The 8,432-nt window shown below is 37.1% G+C and overlaps 2 pseudogenes; both read left to right on the forward strand.

Moving 5' to 3' along the window:
• Positions 1 to 5,194: 5,194 nt before the first annotated feature.
• LOC114207946 (signal recognition particle 19 kDa protein pseudogene) lies at positions 5,195 to 5,635 on the forward strand (annotated as a pseudogene).
• A 1,505-nt stretch (positions 5,636 to 7,140) lies between these two features.
• LOC114207945 (small ribosomal subunit protein eS6 pseudogene) lies at positions 7,141 to 7,965 on the forward strand (annotated as a pseudogene).
• Positions 7,966 to 8,432: the final 467 nt, after the last annotated feature.

Raw genomic sequence — 8,432 nt, forward strand, 5'->3', positions numbered from 1 at the left:
AGTCAGGGTGGGGAACAAGAAGCAGGTAGGGGAAGCCCTCCTGCTTGGCGACTGCCAGAGCTGGGATCCACACAGGTCTTTCCAGGAATATTATATAATATCTTAACTACAGAAAGAAATCCATTGCTCTGTCTCTCCTCTTGGGAATTCCAATCTTCATCTTATTAAATTCCTTAAAATAAGGGACCAGGGAATCAGTCTTTCTTCAACTGCCCCTTTATACATCACCACCTCACCCCAATCAATCTCTCATTTTCTTTCTGTGCTCTTTCCATTTGCAGCTAAGTCTTAAAATCAGAAAATCTGTGTACACCAACATATATACAACCCAATTAGTTCAAAAAGGGCATTAAGAGTACACCTATCTTAATGGGCACTGAGAAATATATAGAATTATCAACTCATTATATTGTACACCTGAAACTAATATAACACTATGTTAATGATACTTGAATAAAAATAAAAAATAAATAAAAACAAAGAGCACTTGAGGACTTTGGGTTTACAGGCAATTCTAATAAAGGAAAGATAGAATAAAACTGCAAGGTTAGGTACAAAACTGGTTAATGTCCTCAGGGTAATTAATTAAATCTTTGAGATTATTTTTTCCATCAGACAGAAATTTACAAGTTAATGGTATAACCTCACAGTTTCTGGGCTCTAATCAAATAGTAAATGGCAAAGACAAGCATAAGTATAATCTCCTAGAGATTTTATAATTTGGGGGTGAGCCAATAAAATATAAATAAAAAATAAATAAAACTGTGGGGAGGTGAGTTGCAAGTAAGAGAGAAGGGGAAAGAAAGAAAAAATCCAAGATAAAACCTCAAAAACATGTCAAGTCTCACCTGTTACAACTCCATCTCCTTAGAGATGAAAAATCCAAGTCAAGTGACTCGTCTAAGATTATCACACCCCATTATTCTCACATAGGAGTATGGTTGAGGGTAGGGGGCAAATAAGCAAACAAAAAAGTTTTAAAAATCAAACAAAAGCTTAATGGCTCCACAGGTCCCCACTTATACTAGCCTCCTTTATACTGTAAAGTGTGCTAGTGAATGGGCACACTGAATCTTGAGGGAACAAGCATTTATTTTATTACTTGTCCCCATTGCCTCTCACACTGTCCTCCTCATTTGTACAAGTAAATCCAGAGTTAACGTTCTTTTGAGATGATCATGGTTTGGTATTTTGGTTTAGTATCCTAAAAAATCTTCCTTCATAGCAATTTCTTTCATCCCCTCAACAAAAGTTAATTGGAAGCTTACTATGCACCAGCCTCAGAGAGTACTGAGAAAGAGAGTGAGTTCTTCTGCTCTCTTGTTTATCTGCTTACAACTTTGTCACTGTGTGTCAGGATGCAGGAACCATATGTCTTTCCCAAATCCAATAAATTTATTTATCTATCAGCTTTTTTTATACCAAAGGTTTAAAATGGTTTAAAAATCCCTTGAAGCTCATCTTCTGTGTGGTAAATAACAATATCGGTATATTACCCCTATGTTCCTCCTTTGCGTATTCCAGCATCCTCCTTTCTATGAATTCCTCTGAAATTCTGCCCTCTAGACTGGCCTTGTCTGAATGCAATGACACTGAGTTCCAAATTAATGAAATTCCACATACCACATGAAGCCTCACTGGGAGCATTTAACAAAATGAAGTGCCTTGGTGAGCTCTTCAAATTCCTCAGAGTCCAATGACTGAAGATGTCCCAGAATGGAGAACTGAATGTGGCTTAAAGACACAAGGTAAATGGGGCACAGAATTTCCTGTCAGGTCCTTAGAAGCATCTGATGAGATGCTATTAAAAGGTCCAAAACCTTTAACATGACTATGAAAATGAACATAGCCTCACATACCCAGGATCGAAAGAAATTATGTTGGACCTAAAATACAGTTGGTCACCTTGTTGTTGAATTAAAAAATGGCAAATGTGACTCGGCTCTGGAAGGCACTGTTCCTAAAAGTTAAGAACATGGCTCATCTAAGTAATCAATAAATATTAGCTATTATTACTATTTCCTTTCTGAGCATTTCAACTTACTGCTTATTACTGTGATTAAAAATATTACACAATGCCTCCAATAAGTCTGTGAAAATTTGCTTTAATTATAATGTTAGATATAATTTTCTTTTTGGAAATAATAATGTACCATATGTAAAAAAAAAATTAATCTTATGTTTGCCTCCCTTCCTTTCCAGCCCTTTCATTAAATTTAGTTATGATAGGTTCAAAAGCCAGAGCAAACATTCTGTTAGTTAGCAACATTCCACTCACACCAGGAAGGTCCAACTGGCACGAGAGATCAACTACAAGTAAAACACACTAAAGATTGCCTGAAACACGTTCTGACACGATCCTTCTCTTTCAAAACAATCAGGCTGCTCTAGAATACCTAAGTGAGAAGTATTTTTCCAAGCAACAGAAATCAGTAGATTTAATCACATATTTATTGAATGTAAATTTTGCACAAAATATTGTGCAAGTTGCTCTGAGAAAAGTTACGATACATGTCCCTGTCCTCAAGGAGCTTGCTGTCAGGAAGCCCATATCCTCAGAAACTTTTAGTTCCACACTTCTCCCAGCCTATTCTGAATAAAGATGAAGAAAACCAAAATTTTTTTGAAACTATAAGAAACCTTTGATTCAATCACTATGTCTCATACCATAGCTTAAAGACTATATTTTCCTTTGTGTATTTAATATTTGAGAATAAGGAATTAAAAAATTATTGGGGAAAGTAGGTCTGTAATTGACCTCCTAGGGAAACGACGTGAAATCCCTTCAAAATTCCCACCAGGAGCGGAAAAGAAGTGGATTCAGATACAGCATTCTGAAACCTTCCCAAGCTTTCTCCACTGGAATTCTAATTAGTAAGACCCCTTTAAGCAATTTTAAAGCTGCTTAACTTAAATACAGGAAGTGTTTCCTTGGGTTCTATAATACTTTGGCAGAGCTGATCCCATTTCCTGAGATTAAATAGAAGAAAATTCTTTCCTCAGGAGACTAAACTGCACACAATAAGATCATTCACTAGAATGTTCATATAAATTCAAAATATACCATGGGAAGAGTAAATGTCTTCTTCCTAAAAGGTAACACCCTAGAAATGCTAAGTGGAGCCACAACTAGTTTTACTCTTGAGTTTTGGCCTTTGTGGGTAAAAGTTCTCTGAGAAGAATTACTGAGGTACTAACTCATTTTGACAATGAAACCAAGTAACTAACTAAAACAAAACTAAAGATAACTAAAACAAAAAAGAAGTTAATCCTTTTTCATAAATAAAAAACATCTGTCGGTATTTTGCTTCTTCAGAGTTTTGCTTCCATTCATAAGTATAAAGCTGTACCCTTTTGTAATCTAATTCTTACTCTTTGTACCACTTAACGCTTAGCAGTAGGAAAATTTCAGAAGCTTAATACCAAGTTACTCAAAGGGCTGGTTGGTAAGGGGAGTGGAAAAGGATATGCTTCTACAACTTTTTTATTGTCCAAGAAAACAAAGGGGAACGCTTTTCAATCTCTTGCCATCCTTCTGTAAATGTACAGCACCTCACTAAATTTGATAGCTAAACAGTGTTCTGACAGTGTTGTTGAGACTTGTATGTCAGATTTAGAATTGTTATTGTGGAGACTCACTTTGATGGTGAGATTTTAGAAGCTTATTTTCCTCCTAAACAAATGTATTATAGAGTGATGGATAACAGAGATTCAAAGGATTACAATGAGAGATCAAGGAGTTCACCTGTAATATCTATCGCATTGACAGCCGACTTTATTGAAGTTTCACAATATTAACTGCCTCTCTGTGGACTGGCTGAGCCAGCTAGGTGATTATCAATTTATCACCAGTCAAAACACAGATTGCTTCATGTACAGTGTCTGTGGCATAATCAGGTACCTTGAATCCGATCAAACTAGAATGATCCTACTAGGATGATTCTTATAAAAGTGAAGAAGAAACATTAGTTGGGAAATTCTCTAATGAAATTATGTCTAATTCATGGTTGATAGAACACCTTTCCTGGAACCTACATCAAGAATGCACTGCTCCAAAAGGAAGTAAAACAAAGCCCAGGAGATAGAATGGGGAGAAGGTTAGAAACTATTTACTCCTTCTTCCTGAGGCTTGCTTTCTCTAACCACTCCTCACTCCCACTTCAGAGACAGCAAGTAGGAAATTGACCAGTCTCTAAAATAACCTCCACAGTGCAAGACTTGCACCTTGAAACTCCACTTAACATTATGTATGGGAACTAACTGAATTACATGTAGGAAATTATCTGGTTAACAATGGGCCAACACTGAGATGCTTACATTATATCTTTGACACTATAATCAATCTAGCAAAAGCTTTTAAGTGTTTTACATTTCCATCCTATTTCCTGTTCCTATCCTCCAAAAAGGTCTAATCTTTCTCCATGTATTGAGTTCCATCAGTAGCCGTTCAAATTAATATCTGTTAAATGCAGGAATGGAAGGAGAAGATTTTGGTCTTGGATGTTTGTTTGATCAGGGCAAGACTTACTAGCTACACTAACAAACACTTACTAACCACTTACTGTGGTACTAATCTAAGTACTTTTCATATATGAACTCATTTAATTTTCTTAACCACGCTGTGAGGAAAGTACTATTATTTTCCCTGTACTATCAATGAAAAAAGTGATGAATAGAAATATTATGTACTTGTCCAAGACTACGCAGCCTACAGGTTGAACCAAGCAGATGAATCTACAACCTTACAAATTCTGAGACCCAATTATTTCCAGTCATAGACTGACTGGATTGAGTTGCTCTGCTCTTATTCCAGCTGCCTACCATTATATAAAGTGAACCCTCTCTAGAGAAAAATAGCACCATCCAGAGCCTTTATAATTTTGCATGCAAAGTTTCTGGCACTCAACAAAATATTAGCTGACATACCAAGAAATCAGAAAAAAGAAAAAGGAAGACAATAGAAATAGGGTCACAGATAATTCAGATATCAAAGTTATCAAACATGGATAAATATATTTTAAACATAGATGACAAGATAGCTTCACTAGAAAAAAATGGAATCCATTAAAAAATAATCAAGTGGAAATTCTAGAACTGAAAGATACAATAATTAAAATTAAGAAGTCAAGAACCGAATTCCGGCCGGTCGTTCCCCGGGAGGTCTTGGGTGGGCTCTGTGCGGGCCTGGGTGAAGATGGCTTGTGCTGCCGCTCGGTCCCCCGCCCCCCCGGCCGATCAGGACAGGTTCATTTGTATCTATCCTGCTTATTTAAATAACAAGAAGACCATCGCAGAGGGGAGGCGAATCCCCATAAGTAAAGCTGTTGAAAATCCTACAGCTACTGAGATTCAAGATGTGTGCTCAGCAGTTGGACTTAATGTATTCCTTGAGAAAAATAAAATGTACTCTAGAGAGTGGAATCGTGATGTTCAGTACAGGGGCAGAGTCCGGTTCCAGCTCAAACAGGAAGATGGCAGCCTCTGTCTCGTACAGTTCCCATCACGTAAGTCAGTAATGTTGTATGTAGCAGAAATGATACCCAAACTAAAACCAAGGACACAAAAAACAGGAGGTGGTGACCAAAGTCTTCAGCAAGGAGAGGGAAGTAAAAAAGGGAAAGGAAAGAAGAAGTGACCAGATGTGAGAGTCAATCAAGTCTGGTACTACTGTGATAGACAGTGAATGAAGGCTTCTAATTTATATCTCAGAGAAACGGAAGCTTATTATTTGCATCATTTAACCGAACTATGGACATCTCTGCCTCCCAGCTTCAGCATCAGAGTTGACAGTGAAGTAAATATACATCAGAAGTTTGCATCTAGCTTTTATGTAGTATAAAAGAAAATTTTTTTGCCTTTCAACATGGAGATTTTGTGGGAGAAAGAAGCATATTTTTTAAATGGACAGTGGACTCTACCATAAGTTACTTGAAATCCTCTATCTGTCCTGTGTGTAAACATGTTTCAGATAAATGAGTTTAATTAAAGATTTGAAATACACATTTTCTTCAGCATTTAAGTTAATGAAATAAAATTTGACTTTTGTGGCTTTTGCTCCTTTGCTTATGAACTAATTAATGCTGGCAGAGGAGATAATTTAAGTGAATAAAATGGGTAGTGGAAGCTTAGTGTGAGCTTAAAACTAGAAGAAAATAGTTAAATCCTCTTGGACATCTATAGATCATATTATTTTAATCAATTATTGTAACTGTTCAATTACTAGTTTTTTGATGTATGGAAAGTCCTGGATGTTAAGCTTTAGATTTGCTTATTTTGTAGTCTTAAGAGCATTATTTTAATTGGAGTTCTAAAATTACCCATGCTTGGGGCACCTGAGTGGCTCAGTCGGTTGAGCGTCTGCCTTCGGCTCGGGTCATGATCCCAGGGTCCTGGGATCGGGCCCCGCGTCGGGCTCCCTGCTCAGCGGGAAGCCTGCTTCTCCCTCTCTCTCTGCCTGCCGCTCTACTTGTGCTCTCTCTGTCAAATAAAAAAATAAAAGCTTAAAAAATAATAAATAAATAAATAATAAAATTAAGAAGTCAACAGAAGGGTTTAATAGCAGATTAAACACAGGTAAAAAGAGGATTAGTATTGTAAGATAGCTCAGTAGAAAACATTTAGCTCAAAAAACAACAACAACAACAAAAATAGAATGGAAATATAAAAAACAGTGCAAGAGACACATGAGTGATGGCAAAAGTATAATATAAGTGTAACTGGATATCCAGAAGTACGTTCAAGAGGGAATGGGGGCCAAAGCAACATTTGAAGATACAATGTCTGAGAATTTTCTAAAACAGACAAAAGATATCAATTTCAAGCAGGATAAATAAGCTACTAGTCACATCACAATAAAACTGCCAAATGGCAAAGACAAAAACTAAGCCATAAGAACAGCCAGATGAAAAAGCATATTACCTTCAAAGGAGCTACAACAATGACAACTAAGTTCTGAACAGAAACCTTGGAAGCCAGAAGAAAATAGAATGCATCTTAAGTGCTGAAAGAAATTTTGACAACTTAGTAGTCTATACACAGTAAAAACATCCTTCAGATACAAAGGCATCAAAAAAAAAAAAAAAGAGCATTTGTTGTCAGCAGACCCATACTAAAAGAAATACTGAAGGGGTGCTCTTTTCGTGGCGCCTCGGAGGCGGTAGGCTGCTTCAGGATGAAGCTGAACATCTCTTTCCCAGCTACTGGCTGCCAGAAACTCATTGAAGTGGACGATGAACGCAAACTTCGTACCTTTTATGAGAAGCGTATGGCCACAGAAGTTGCTGCTGATGCTCTGAGTGAAGAATGGAAGGGTTATGTGGTCCAAATCAGTGGTGGCAATGACAAACAAGGCTTCCCCATGAAGCAAGGTGTCTTGACCCATGGTCGTGTCTGCCTGCTGCTGAGTAAGGGGCATTCCTGCTATAGACCCAGGCGGACTGGAGAGAGAAAGCGCAAATCTGTTCGGGGTTGCATTGTGGATGCCAATCTCAGTGTTCTCAACTTGGTCATTGTAAAAAAGGGGGAGAAGGATATTCCTGGACTCACTGATACTACTGTGCCTCGTCACCTGGGGCCCAAAAGAGCCAGCAGAATCCACAAACTTTTCAATCTCTCTAAAGAAGATGATGTCCACCAGTATGTTGTGAGAAAGGCCCTAAACAAAGAAGGGAAGAAACCTAGAACCAAAGCACCTAAGATTCAGCGTCTTGTTACTCCACGAGTCCTCCAGCACAAACGGCAGCGTATTGTTTTGAAGAAGCAGCGCCCTAAGAAAAATAAGTAAGAGGCTGCAGAATATGCTAAACTTTTGGCCAAGAGAATGAAGGAGGCCAAAGAAAAACGCCAGGAACAGATTGCCAAGAGACAGAGGCTGTCCTCTCTGAGATCTTCTACCTCTAAGTCTGAGTCCAGTCAAAAATGAGATTTTCTATGAGTGACAAATAAATACGATCAGACATCAAAAAAAAAAAAAAAAAACGAAAGAAAGAAAGAAATACTGAAGGGGTTTTTAGACAAGAGGAACATGATCCCAGATGGAAAGACAGAAATTCAGGAAGGAATGAAGAGCAATAGAAAGGTATATATGAGTATAAATATAAATGACTATTGACTACAAAGCAATAATAATATACTATGAAGTTTAAGATGCATGATTAAAATGCATGAGGAGCAATAATTCTCATAGCCAAAGGGGATAAATGGAATTAATATGTTATTAAATCCTAGCATTATCTGAGAAGTGGTAATTTGTATTAGACTCTATTCATTAAAGATGCATGCTGTTATATCCAGTAAATATAATCCCAAATATATCCTTACATTACTTACATTAAATGTAAATGGACTAAATACTTCAACTGAAAGATAAAGTTTGTTCAACTAAATGAAAAAATAAAAATTCAACTGTACATTGCTAAATAAGCACATCTGAA

This window comes from Eumetopias jubatus, unplaced genomic scaffold (genome assembly GCF_037043125.1).
Source record: "Eumetopias jubatus isolate StellerSeaLion01/CBP00866 unplaced genomic scaffold, mEumJub1_p1.0 scaffold_4, whole genome shotgun sequence".
Taxonomy (NCBI): Eukaryota; Metazoa; Chordata; class Mammalia; order Carnivora; family Otariidae; genus Eumetopias; species Eumetopias jubatus.